Source organism: Pteropus vampyrus, unplaced genomic scaffold (genome assembly GCF_000151845.1).
Source record: "Pteropus vampyrus isolate Shadow unplaced genomic scaffold, Pvam_2.0 Scaffold15, whole genome shotgun sequence".
Taxonomy (NCBI): domain Eukaryota; kingdom Metazoa; phylum Chordata; class Mammalia; order Chiroptera; family Pteropodidae; genus Pteropus; species Pteropus vampyrus.
The window spans coordinates 3,497,100-3,511,788 of NW_011888796.1; the positions used below are offsets into that span (position 1 = coordinate 3,497,100).

The 14,689-nt window shown below is 33.9% G+C and overlaps 1 protein-coding gene across 9 annotated transcripts in view; it reads right to left on the reverse strand.

Moving 5' to 3' along the window:
- The window catches only part of FUT8 (fucosyltransferase 8), a 205,222-nt gene that overhangs the window by 147,962 nt on the left and 42,571 nt on the right, over nt 1-14,689 (reverse strand). For 6 of the 9 annotated variants that reach the window (XM_011384264.2, XM_023526973.1, XM_011384247.2 and 3 more), the window contains one exon: nt 4,338-4,429. The exons of 2 other annotated variants lie outside the window; for them this stretch is intronic. The gene's annotated coding sequence lies outside the window, so the exon portion shown is untranslated. Of the gene's footprint in view, nt 1-4,337; nt 4,430-11,230; nt 11,346-14,689 lie in introns of all 9 variants that reach the window. One more of the 9 variants, XM_011384282.2, reaches the window with a different exon arrangement.

A 14,689-nucleotide genomic window follows, 5' to 3' on the forward strand; every position in this document is an offset into this window, starting at 1 on the left:
GAAGAACTGACCTCTTTATCCTTATGTAATGCTCCTCTTATCCTTGAAAATTTTCCTTCTGAAGTCTGCTTCATCTGAAATTAATATAGCTACACTAGCTTTATTTTGATTAGTGTTAGCATGGTATATCTTTCTCCATCCTTTTTCTAATCTATGTCTTCATATTTAAGGTGGGTTTCTGCAGACAACATATAGTTGGGTCTTGCTTTTTGATCCACTTTGACAGTCTCTGTCTTTTAATTGATGTATTTAGACCAATGACATTTAAAGTAATTATTGATATAACTGAATTAATATCTACCATATTTGTTAATGTTTTCTATTCGTTGCCCTTGTTCTTTGTTCCTATTTTTGTCTTCTACTCTCTTTCCATCTTTTGTGGTTTTAATTGAGCATTTTATATAATTTCCATTTTCTCTTCTTTCTTAGCATGCCAATTATACTTCCTTTTTCACTTTTTTAGTTCTCCTAGATTTTGTGTCATATACTTATAACTAATCCAAATCCATTTTCAAATAACACTATACCACTTCATGGATAGTGCAAGTAAGTTATATTCCTAATTCTTCTCTTCCAACTCTTGTATCATTGCTATCATTCACTTATATGTTATAATCATTGAATATACCATTGTTATTATTTTGTGAAATTATATTATCTGTTAGATCAATTAAGAAGAAAAAAAATAAAAGGTTTTACTTTACCTTCACTTATTCTTTCTCTAATGGTCACCCTTTTTTATAACGTAGATCCAAGTTTCTGGCCTATATAATTTTCATTCTCTGAAAAACTTCCCTTAGCATATCCTGCAAGGCAGGTCTTCTAGCAACAAATTCTCTGAATGTTTGTTTGTCTAAGTCTTTACTCTCTTTCACTTTTGAAGGATAATTTCACAAGATACAGAATTCTACATTTTTTTCTCTTAACACTTTAAATATTTCAGTGCTCTTGCTTGCATGGTTTCTGAAAAGAAGTCAGATGTGATTCTTACTTTTGCTCCTCTATAGATAACGTGCTTTTTTCCTCCCCTCTGGCTTCTTTCAAGATTATTATCTGTGTGCTTGATTTTTCTGCAGTTTGAATATGATATACCTAAGTTGAAGTTTTTGGGGCACATATTCTGCTTTGTGTTCTCTGAACTTCCTGGATCTGTGATTTGAAATGTGACATTAATTTGGGAAAATTCTCAGTCATTATTGCATCAAATATCTCTTCTGTTCCTGTTTCTCTTTCTTCTCCTGGTATTCTCATTATGAATATGTTACACTTTCTGTAGTTGTCCCAAAGTCCTTGGATATGTTTTTCCTGTTTTTTAGCTTTTTTTTTTAATCAATCTTTTCCTCTTTTCAGTTTTAGAAGTTTCTACTGATATTTCTTCAAGCTCAGAGATATTCTTTCCTCAGCTGTGTTTGGTCTACCAAGCAATCCATAAAAAGGCATTCTTCATTTCTGTTACAGTGTTTTTGATCTCTAGCATTTCTTCTTGATTTTTTTCCTTAGAATTTCCACTTCTCTAACTTACATTATCCATCTGTTCTTGCATGTTGTCTACTTCTTCCATTACAGCCCTTAGCATATTAATCATAGTTGCTGTAAATTCCTGGTCTGATAATTCCAATATCCTTGCCATATCTAAATCTGATTCTGATGACTGGTCTCTTTTTAAACTGTGTTTTTTGCTTTTTGGTATGCTTTGTAATTCTTTTGTTGAAAGCCAGATATAATGCACTGGATAAAAGGAACTGCAACAAATAGGTCTTTAGTAATGTGGTAAGATGTGAGGGGAGGAAAAACTGCCATAGTCCTATGATTAGGTCTCAGTCTTTTAGTGAGCCTGTGCTTCTGGGCTGTTATCTTAAGTTCTTCTCTGTTTCCCACGCACCACCATCAGGAGAAACAAGAGGCTAGAAGTGGCTAGAATTGGATATTTCCCTTCCCCCACATGAACAGCTAAAACAGGCTAGACCAGGATACTTCTCTTCCGCCAGGCCAAGCTCTGATAACACCCTAACCAGTTAAGGCTCTGGTAAAATACTTTCTCTTGATGGTAGATCTTGGAATGAAAAACAGAATGCCCTGGCATATTTCAAAATGGTTACTTTCCCCTCTCCCTACAGGAAATACTAGGAGATTTTTCTTTGATAGTCACTATGAAGACCTGGTTGAGCTTCTGCAGGTAAAACCATGAAAGTGTGCAGATGACCTATTATTGGGTCCCCTGGAGTTTTCACCTCAGATTTCTCCACATTGAGCATCCAGCAATTAATCAATTACACTTTATGCTTTCCTACCCAGTACTGATTCCTTTGGAAATTTCTGCTCTGGGTTTCAGCTAGGATAAGTTGTCATTCTCTGTATTTGCCTGTTTCTTCAATTTGGGGGTTAACAGTATGGCTAGTGACCTCATTTCTCTGAAAGATCTAAGAAGAGATGTTGAATTTTCAGTTTGTTCAGTTTTTTACTTGTTCTTAGGATAGAGTGATAATTTCTAAAAGCTCTTTATATGCTGAACTGAAAATAAAAAAATCTTCATTTTCGATTTTTACCTTCACATTTACTAATTGATAAAGTGATATATAACACTCTTATGATATTAAGGAGAGAAAAAAATGGAGGTCTGAATTTGTCTCAGTGGCACATAAATTACCTAAAATATGATTAATCTTAGTGTTTACCCTATATATAAAATGTCATAACGAAAATTATTAAACAATACACTGCATCCTTTCTTTCTGAAGCAATGAAAAACATTGTGGACAATCAAATATTGTAGGAATCACTTAGATCCCACATCATTATTACAAACTAAAATATTTTCTAAAAAAACACCTGAATATTAAGTTTCCATTAAGGGCTTTTTTAAAAAAAAATCTATCAGGAAGTACAGCAATCCACTGGTTACTCACACTGCTCGATTATTTGCATAAAAATAAAGCCTGTTTCTTAATTCTTAAAATAGCATATAATCCCATCTAAACAATTTTGAGTTTTAAGATTCTTCCTCTGGAGGAAAAAAAATCAGTAGGAAGCTAAAATTTGCATATGAAATTTGACATTTGGATGTCAATTCCCAACATTTACTATCATGGTAGAATTAACCTTTAGCAAATTTAATTTCCTTAGGAAATCTTTATCCACTGTAGAGTGCTATATGTTCTTCTTATAGCAAGAAGTACAGTTAATTTTCCATATCTTACTGTAAAACAGTTCATTACTTTTTATATTACTGACTTAGATTTTATTCAACTGAGTTTTAACATACTTAACCACAAGCAGGCTAGTTAAATAAGATTAACATACCTAATTCACCTTAAAAAATTTGAAAACATTTAGCAAAATAAGTCTCTAAACATATCAAGAATATGAGAATGGCAAAACACAAGGGAGTATATTAGCGTGAGTTCACTTTATATCTATGTAAATTTTATTATTATTTCCACATCTGTGATGCATTAGGTGCAACAGACATTTCTGAGCCCTTTATACAGTGAACAGATGGTGAACCATTACAAAATTAGGAGCTAGGGTAACATTCTAAGGAATTATTAATAATCTTGCTCTTCAGCCAAAGGATAGCTACAGACTTGGATAAATAATTCTCTTAGGAGGATAATGAGGAACTAGGATGAGATACATGGGAAATAATTTGAGGATGGTCAAAAAAAGAATTGGGAAAAGTGACCATAGTAACAAGTAAAAGATTATAAAAAAAGCTCCTAGAAAGAAGATTGATCTGCCACAAAAATGTTTGTTAAATGAGAATGAAGATCGATGCTTGTGAAAGACAGAAAGAATGCTCTAAAAGTTCCACTCTTAATTTGCTAAACATAAAATATCTTCCTGAGATCCCACATTCCTGAAACCCCAAAGTCATTACTTAAGTAACACTGAGACAGAGTACTTGACATAGTTTCTTGCTAAAGTAATAACCAACAAAATGGACCCAGTTAGGACAGTTCACAAGAGATAAAGAAATGAAAACATCAAAAACAAAAAATAAAAAAAGTAAGACTTAGTCCTGTCAGGTGGTTATATGTGTAAAAATAAAACTATCCAGGTAAGAAGAGCTATGTAAAAGAGACAAGATAGCCTAGCAGATAAAGCACAGAATATAGTCCTGTTCCAAAAAAAGTCATATGATTTTTAGAAAGTCAGTGTATCATCTCTAGAGCTTAAATAATGTAGTCTCAGTGGAATCTTTGAGGAATAGTGATACGGCATCAATAAATAATAGTGTTTTCTATACCTAAAGAGAAAAAGGGTTCCTAACTTTTAAAAAGATTAAAATTTGATTTATCAATAAAGTTATTTCAATATTAACTGTGAAAATGGCTTACCTTCCTTCCCCTAGAATATCAGAGGCTGCTGAAACCACGATATTTCCAAAGAAGGAGATTATTGCTTGAATCTGGGTCATTGAAATTATCAACTGTTCAAAATGAGACAAAAGAAGGAAATAACATTATCTACAATCATATATTTTCCTTGTTGTTAACATGAAATATATCTCACACAAACCTCATAGGCCATTCTAATGAGATATATATCCCTAGGTTTGAACTCTCCAGGGCTAGCTCCTTTGAAACTAAGACTAGACAAATAGTTAACTCTATTTAAACAATTCTTGATCACTAAATGTCAATAAAATTTTTTAACTAAAAAAAATTTACATATATTTACCATTATCACCCTACTTTAAATTTTTTCCCTATAAAAGAACATGAAAAAATTCAGCTAATACAAAAAGGCCCCACTGCAAAGAGGGGAGGGGAATGGGAGAGGAGGAGAAAAGAGGAGAGGAGAGGGGAAGAGAGAAAAACAGGAATATCCAAACAGCTTCAAGGACAAAAAGCATGTTCCACACCAGATCATATTTACAGTTTCTCATCTAGAATTCAACTAACATCCAACTGCAGCAATCAGCCAAGCTTAGCAAATTAAAATAACAGTAATTTTGACAGATTACCTTCTATAAATATTCAAATATGGACGTTTGTGTGCATGCAAGGGTCTCTATATGCCAATCAAAATGCTTTGCCTAGGATCCTCAAACTGAACTTTTTCCAACCTTCTTTTCTGTAGGAATCCCCTGAATTGTTAACTTTCATTTTAACTCCTTCACCTCAGCTGATGAAGAAATCAATCATTTCTCTATTCCGAGCTTAAATTACTATCCACAGCCTGAATTAAAAATTTAAGGATAACACTCATATAAAGCACCGACAGACAAAAAAGAAGGATCTAGAACCTTTGAAAATCTAGGTCTGTAAAGACAAAAAGAAAGATCCAGTAGCGGGTGGAAGGAGGGGGCAAAGAGAGGATCTTGAAAGATGGCAACTGAATAAAAGATTAACTTTTTATTCATGTAATCCAAGTATGCATTGGTAAAGTAAAATCCAAATGCAAAGAACAATTAACTTCATAAATTTGGGCTGTATTCAAAGTTCCATTAAGATGGACTACCATTTATGTGGCTCAAGGCAAGACTATATACTTTGATAACAAGTTTAAGTATATGAAGTGTCAAAAGTGTGGAAATACAATTACAGTTGATCCTTGAACAACAATGGGTTTAAACTGTGTGGGTCCACTTATATACAGAATTTATTCAATAAATACTGTAAATATATTTTCTATTCCTTATGATTTTCTTAATTACATTTTCTTTCCTCTTACTTTATTGTAATATAATATATAATACACATAACATACAAACTATGCTATAGTCTGCTGTTTATGTTATCGATAAAGCTTCCAGTCAACAGTAAGCTATTAGTAGTTAAATTTAGGGGGGTGGGGCTGGGAGAGACCCTTAACCTCCACATTGTTCAAGGGTCAACTATAGTATGAAATTCAAACCAAATGCAGTTTTTTAAATCCATAGATAGCGTATTTAATCAAAAATAATGACTTTAATAAGGGCAAGGTATCTAATGCATGAATTTGCTAGTTGTCCTTCTATCTTATCTCCTATTAATCAGTTTCCCTTAAACGCATACACAATTGCTGAAAAGCCTCAGATGATCCAGGAAAATTACAAGCGACAGGTAAGCCTCTGTATCCAGGGCAGCATCAAAAATATGGAAGAAAAGTTAATCTAATCAGAGGAAATTGCTCTTATGTTCCCACCTAGAAAGAAACAGCTGTTGATACCTCTACTAAGATTGCTCAAAATATTTCTAGAAAGTTAGGCAGGCTTGCAAGACACTGACTTTAAGATCACTCACCATTCAACCACCTGAACACAGATCCAACAGTGGATCCAAGCCAGACCAGAAGTTCTCAAAGCAGGGAAAGAAGAAGAAAAGTCTGGTCTAGGGACCAGTAACTTCAACCTCCCCTGAGGGCTTTTTAGAAATGCAGAATCTCAGGCCCTATCCAGGGACCGATCAGAATCTGAATCAGAATCTGAATTTTAACAAGATCCCCAAATAATTCACATACAGCTTAAAATTTGAGAAGCTCTGCAGGAAGAAAAATATTATACTTAGAGAGAAAGTATAATCTTCTGTTCAAAGATTGGTTCCCACTGCAGGCCACTGTTGAGTCAATAAGCAACCAATTTTTAACCTCTGGTCTACAGCATCATTATTTCCACCACAAATTTTTTCTTTATTTTTTAAATAAAGAATTTTGAAAAACAGAAACCCCTGAAGACCCAAAGAAATGAGTATCTAATGATTAAATCTCAGGTCCCATGAAAGGCTGTGACACAGATATCTTAGAGTAAGTAGTCCTGTCTCATGCCTCCAAATCACATTAACTAAAGTTAATTTTAAATAATAATAATAATTCTTTTCATTCCAAATCCTAGATACTAAGAGCATGTGGGGTCCCAGTGGCTAAGAAAAGGACTAAGAGACCAAAAGCCTATGCCATTGTATAACCAGAAGAAGAAAAGGCTCTATGTACTTGTTATCCAGCTATTGTCTCTAAACTCTAAATCCACCCTTTAATGCTCAGCTCACTAACACTGAAAACAGAACTCTGGAAACCATTTTTCTCTTCTGCCAGCTAGCTTCCTCATACTTCCAATAAGGGTATGAGGAGAAACTTACTTTTTACAGTCAATATTGCCCCAGGATAAACCTTCCACCCCAGCAACAGAAGCTGGTGACAGCCACCAGTTTTTTCTGGCACTCTCAAAAGTATCCCTCAGAAGTATCAGCTACATCCAAGCAGTACCCCCTCCAGAGGTTTTGAACACAAACTCTACTCCAAGCTTTTCTTTGTTCCCCCAGTCCAATGGATTGTTGCTGCTTTCTGCAATTAGTGTCTCTGTGTTACTCCAGTGTTCCCCTGTTGCTTGTTCAGCCCTCTAATACCTATACAACCCATTCCCTATATTAAATTTTCTTGGCAGAAATACCTAGTGTGAATAGTTTCCTTGTCCAGATTCTTACGGATACATCATGGCTATCTAGAAGGAATAAAATTCAGCGTGGTCTCGATCACTTTGGAAAACTACTTTCCAAAAACATGATAGTCCATGAGAAAATATTTACCACTTCTCGTCAAAAATAGGTGCAAGATGAGAAATGGATGCAAGTACAGTTGAGAAAGGAAGAGGAAACAGAACCTATGAGAATAATGCATTAAAACCAATATCATGGTAAAAAACAGGGGCTGTCAGTAAAAGCCCTAAAAGAATTCTAAATAACACAATAGGATAGCCAAAGTTCCCAGAGATAAATATTATTGTACTGGCAAAGAGAATGAGTTTAAAATATGCAAAATTATATCCTATGAATATTTAAAACAGAGCAACAATTTCTAAGATGTTTTAGCTTCATTCAGTCTAAGAATGCTCCTAAAAAAAGTGTACAATACCTTTTTCACGAACAATGACAAAGCCCCGATGACCTAGTTTCTGAGAATGAACAAAACTACAGATATTAAAAATAGAGTTCCTTTACCCATAAGAATTATTAAAGTGGATGCTGGAGAAAAATTTGGGGGCTAAAAATACCAGTGCAAAGACTGAAATGTAGTCTTCTGAACACCTGTTTAAAATTATGACCTGAAGCAATTCGTTGGTCCCTTTGGATGAAATTTTACCTGAAGAATCTAAGAAAGCTGAAGTCCATATGAAGCACTGTAGGGATGCAACAAATTTCCCAAATTGTGAAGTAAGACTTTCCAGGAAGCCAACACAGACAAAACCCAAAAGAGTGTTCTAAGGAGGCAAGGCAACTATCAAAAAACACAGAAGCTAAGCAGTCCTGATATAACTTTTCATTAACTAATATGATTAAAAAATGACCCATACCAAAACTCCTTGCAAATTTCCATTGGGTTTTAATAATCCATTAGTTATGTAAATTATTTGTAGTTATTGTTTTCTTCTACTTAGCACCAGAAAACCACTCTCTTCACCTCTCCACTTAGCATCATAAAGTATGTTCTCAATTTGCCTTCCTTTCATATCCTATTCAAAAAAAACATATATTTATGAAAAAATAAAACCATTCCTCAAATAAGTAATAATAAATACTAGTTGAATGAATAAATACCACTAACCCTACTACCCTCATAACATAGGAAAATCATATTATATAATCATGTGTAAAAATTTAAATGGAAAAAATTTACCACCTCCATCACCAATAAAATAGAAAGCTTATTATATGAGAGAAAAATAACTATTTAAAAATCACAAGAATCATTTCTTCAGCATTAGGAAGAATAAATTAAAAAGATGATTCTCAAACTTCATAATGAATCAGAATTATGTATTAAGCTAGTAAAATTGCAGAATTTGGGCTTCATAACCAGAGATTCTGATTCATAAAGTCTGAGTTCCTGAGGATGAACCCAAAACTCTACATTTTAACAAGCTTCCTGAGTACCATGTAGATTATCCTTGACCTACACTTTAATATACATTTCACCTTCAAACCACTGTCAACTTTCTAATAAGTCCTTTAAGTCTGATCAGAATGTTCGGTTCTTTCTCTCTTCTTAACAGCCTCAACTTCTGATTAAACTACATGCTTGGAACTAACAAAGAAAGAAATAAAAGCAACCAGTTACTGGACATATATCACTATGGGCCGTGGACTTTACATAATCTATAATATACATAAGAATTAAATAATATACTGCATGTAAAGGACCTAACACGGTATCTGGTTAAAATAAGTAAATGTTCAATAAAAATAGTTACTAGTTGAAAACTAATGTCCACACAAAAACCTGCACATGGATGTTTATTCACAACTGCCAGAACTTGGAAGCAACCAAAACATCCTTCAGTAGGTGAGTAAATAAATAAACTTTGGTACATCCAGACAATGGAGTATTATTCAGTGCTAAAAAGGAATGAACTATCAAGCCATGAAATGAAGGAACCTTAAAGACAAAGAAGCCACTCTGAGAAGGCTACATACTATTTGATTCCAACTACATAACATTCTGGAAAAGGTAAAACTATGGAGACAATAAAAAGATCTGGGGTTATCCACGGCTGGAAGCGGGGGGTGGGGGAGGGGTGGGGGGTGGTAAGAAAGAAGAATAGGCATAGAGGGCAGTGAAAATATTCTGTATATGTATTATAATAATGGATACACATCATTATACATTTGTCTGAACCCACAGAATGTGCAAGATCAAGAGTGAACCCTCAGGTAAATTATGGACTTTGGGTGACTGATGTGTCAATGCAGGTTCATCAACTGTAACAAATGCACCACTCTAGTGGAGAATGCTGATAATGGAGGAGGCATATGATGGGGCAGGGATTAAATGGGAAATCTCTGTACCTTACTCTCAATTTTGCTGTGAACATAAAACTGCTCTAAAAAAAATTTAAGTCTTTATTAAAGAGAAAAAAACAATAAGCTGCAATTATCCCTAACGATAGAGATAGTACTTGATGTGGGTACTCATAATGACCCTAAGAAGTGATTGCTATTATTTCCCAATTGCAGTTGAGAAAACAAAGGTGTAGTAACTTGCCCGGGGATAGTGAAGGATCAAAGAGAGACAAGATTCAGGATAATCCATATAACTCCAAAACCTGAATTCTTTAACTTAGGCTAACTTTCTGAAGCAGCAGGGCAACAGCAGATACGAAACCACTCCACTGTAATAACCACCCTTTACAAGAAAATTTTCCTGAGTCATCCCGAGGTCAATGATGTCTTAAGCATACTCTCGCAAATGTTCTTATATGACTAAGAGCTAAAGAAAGACAGGCATAAAACTGTGATGGGTGGCTAAGGACAGATCATTATAATAACTAAAATTAAGTATGGATTAATGAAGGAACTAGTTTGTATTAAGGAATGTTCTAATAAATATAATACTTAATATTTAAAGAGTATTTATTGTTTTCATGGCCACTCTAGAATTATAAATCAATAATAACTCCATGACAAGGATCAATATAGCTATTAACCTTCCAGCAGAAAATATGGACAGGTTAATGAAATCTAGTCTAAAGTCATTCAATGTTAACTTTTAACTAAAAGACGGTACAAACTAAATCTTGTGACCCTCCATATCTAAGACTGTGATAATTAGTTAAGAGTCTAAAAAGCCACAGGGGGGTCAAATTCGAAACAACTAAGAGACTTCTATATTTCATCCACACAAAATATGAACATAATAAATAGGAATTTCAAAGTTCTCTAATATGTTTTCTACCCAAATTCTATAAAATCTGATTATGTTGCTAATGACTAAGTTTTGTACATAAATCATTTATTTTTTAAAAAATTCTGTAACTTTTCTCAAAACATCTTTTTCACCTCATCTTAAGTTCTTCCCAAGTGGCTATTGTATTCTTTCTTCCAAGTATATTCCTAGCTTACCTGTTCCCATCACCCAGCCCCAAAATGGTAAGCATTGGTCTCCACAAATCTCTCTCAACCCCATTTAAACCAAGACCATATGTACAATAAATAAAACACAACTGGTCATGGCAAAAAGACTATATTCATATACTGATAACATCAGCGTATCACTAAAACTAAAAACTCGGAAAATAGAAACTGATGATAAAAGTACATTCTGGTGTGTTAAAATGTACAGAGCAGAAATTGTATTTTAACCTGGTATCACTCAACAAGTTAACACAAGTCCTATAGCTGCTGTTTAATTTTATAAATCGTACAATTTTACAGATAACTCTCTAAGATTTTTAATTAAATGTGTCAAATATAGGCTCTTAGACAACATCTAATACAAAACAATATACAAATATAACATAGCCAGGAAGAACACATACCTGCCATTTGTTCACTCTCTCCTTAAAGGAAATAAAATCTTCACTACCTGTCCTATGCAAACCAAAGAAGCTCTGGATTCACTGGACTGCTGCTACTGCCCAGGAAACCCCAGTACTATAGGAGGAAGCCAAAGTGAGAATATGAGAACACTTCCTTCTGCTGAAGATCTGTTCATTAAACATGTAAAAGTACATATCTCCATTACCCAAATTTTTACAAAGAATGCATATCATACTTTTACAGTTAGGCAAGATTTACTGTCATTTTTTATGTGGTAAGTTTATTATTAGGTTTGTGTGGGTTTTTAAGGGGGATTTTTGTTGTTGTTGTTTCTTTTTTGTTTTTGAGAAAAAGGCAGCTTTTAGAAATTCCTGCCTGAGGAATGTAACCTTAAACATATTAAATCCTATAAAAAGCAAATCAGTAACATGAAGGGTTCCAGATAGAAGCACAGAATCCCTGAACCAACCACATTTCAAGAGTAAGAACTGTGTGATTCTCCAGTCTCCAGACCCCTGTCTACAGAAAAGCACTATCCCTCTAACTAAATAACATCCACAGAACCTCAAACAGCAGGAAGCTTAAACATTTGGTAAATCTTTCCCCTCCTTTTCTTACTGAGTATAAAAAATGTGTTCCCCTCCTGAGCAGATTCTCTGGACACAACTGAATAACGATGCCTTTCAGCCCCAGACTGCCAGTCACTCTTTGTTTGCTATACACAGAGGGAGGAGAAGCCATCTATTTGTAATTCAATCAGAAACTGTTAATGAACACAGCAACAGCACCAATCTTTCATTTTCTAATGGTATATAAAGGCACTGTCCAGTTAGGTAGTCAGTGGCCAATGTGGCCAATTGAGCATGTGAAATATGGCTAGTTTGAACTGAGAAATGTTTAAGTGTAAAATATACACCAATTTCAAAGACTTACTAAGAATAAAAGAATGTAAAATATTTCACTGATATTTTTATAAGTTGTTGAATGCTTTTATATTAGTTGTTGAAATAATATTTTTAATATAGTAAGTAAAATATATTATTAAAACTAATTTCACCTGTTCTTTGTACCCTCTTTAATGTGGTTACCAAAAAATTTATAATTACATGCATGGTTAATATTATATTTCTATTGGACAGCCAGAGTCTATAAATTAGTGATCATAAGCTCTTACTAAACTATTCATACATCAAGTTTTCATGCTTATAGCATAAAATCTAGTCATTACAATAGCCTCACCAAAATTCCCTTTCCCCCAATTTGCAAAGTAAATTATATTCCATTTCTTTCCTTTCTAATACCTTCATTCAATCTTAAACTGAGTAATAAATTCTGTAATACTTCACATCCTCCACCTCCTCCACCCCTCCCAAGTTTCTGGCCTTACATATTCATCTATTATCTCTAATGGCTATCACACTTAAAGAAGTGGAAGCAGAGAATTTTACCCAAAGGGGCCTCCAGGTTATCTCTAAGAAGCAATATGTGGTAGTGTCAAGGGTTCGGTCTCTAGAATCAAATAGCCCTAGCATAAACCCTGCCTCCCAATGTGCAAAGCACTATAGTTCAGTTCCCTAGTCTATAACAAAGGTAAATAAAATTATTATTTAATATTCAATTAATATTTCATTTAACTAATATGTATATTAAAATATCAATATCCTGGGTTGTTGTGAGATAATATAAGAAAAGCATTTAGAACAGTGCTAATAAATATTAGCTATTATTGTTATCTTTATTTCCTTTTATGTCCTGCTTCCTGAATCATTCTCCTCTTTGTATTCCTGGCTGCCCTCAAGTTCTCCCCTCAATCAAGTTCTCCCCTCAATCAAGTTCTCCCCTCAATCAAGCCTATAGCATATCCAATAAAATGTAAAAGAAACAGAACAATAGATGAAGAGGGGTGTCATTTGGGGCTGAAAAAAACAAAAAACTCCAAACACAAAAGTCCATAAGAAAGTTTACTGCATCACATAATAGAAAGATTGCTCAATATGAGAAATAGTCAAGCTAATTCTAGGACCCTGTAAAAGGTACCTTCAAAGGGGTTGCAGTAAAAGTTCCTAAGTACCTCTTCAGCCCTCTATGCCCCTGTCAAGTATGTTACAGTCTGGAACCTATCTCATTGAAAATACTCATCAAGTCTGAAAATTGTACATTCTTTATGGTACTTTTGATTCAGCTACTGACTACACACCTAAAAAGTCAACAAGCTCCTATGTACAGCCATTGGAGAACCCAAGTTTAGACTTTCACTACATGGCAACCCAAGTTAAAAATCTGTCCACTCACATCTGAAACTAATACAGTATTGTATGCTAACCATACTTTAATAAAAAATAATAATAATAAAATGCTTTGGGGGGAAAAATGTCTACTCTTACCTAAAAGCTCAAAAAGCAGAAAATATATGTGAAAAGGTCAAAATGCTCACTCTGTCACTTGTAGCATACCAAGTCTCATAGACTTAGAGCAGATTCAGGTGGGTATCTCTTTAACTCAAGCCAAAATCTAGGTTGGCTGAACCTTTCATTATCCTTTTCATATTCTGCCATATATTACAGACATTTGCATTATTTTATTTGCTTCTTCACCAAATTAGAAGTATCTTAAAGGCAAAGAGTAAATCTTCCTGAATTCAAAAGTCTACAACCCTGATTCTGATATATTGAATACTCAAATATTTATCATGCTGTATTAAATCTATAGTTATAAAAACAATTATTAACCTTTGTGAAGTCTTCAGTTTTTAAAGCACTTTCATATGATTTCATTTGACTGTCCCAACAATCCTATAGTCACATCAGAAACATAGACTCATTTTTTGTGACGTAAATGAAGCTCAGAAGTCTAAGTAACTAATTCAAAATCATTCACTTTTGTATGTTTTAATGAGCAAACATTTAGTCCTAAGCCATACTGGTCACGATTGACAAGCTAGAATTGCACTGCACCACACCACACTAGAGCCTGTCTTGAAGAGAATCAGTAGGGGAAAGAAGATGAAAGACAGTGACGACAAATTTTGATGATGATATAAATGTATGGACAGTCCCTAAATAAAATTAAATTGCTTTTCATATTTCGTTTTTCCTATCTTATCGAAATCTCAAAGTTTTATTTTCCTTTCTAAAAGATTCTTCTTTATTCTCACATAATTAGTTGTACCTTCATCATCAAAATTATCCTCTATCTGAAATTTTACCTGCTATCTTCTCTCATACCTACAAGCCAATCTATGTTTTAAAAGTTACGCAACTTTTTAACATAGTTTCTTTTTCTGTCTTAATGTGTTTTACTCTTCATTTGAATTCACCATTGAATTATCTGAAATGGCTTTTGTTCAATTTTACCCTCTCTAAAAATAACCTACTATATAAGTCCACATTCTGCTGATATTCCCACTAGACTCATGAGAAAAGAACCAGCAGTTTCTCTATAAAAGTTCTTACAATTAT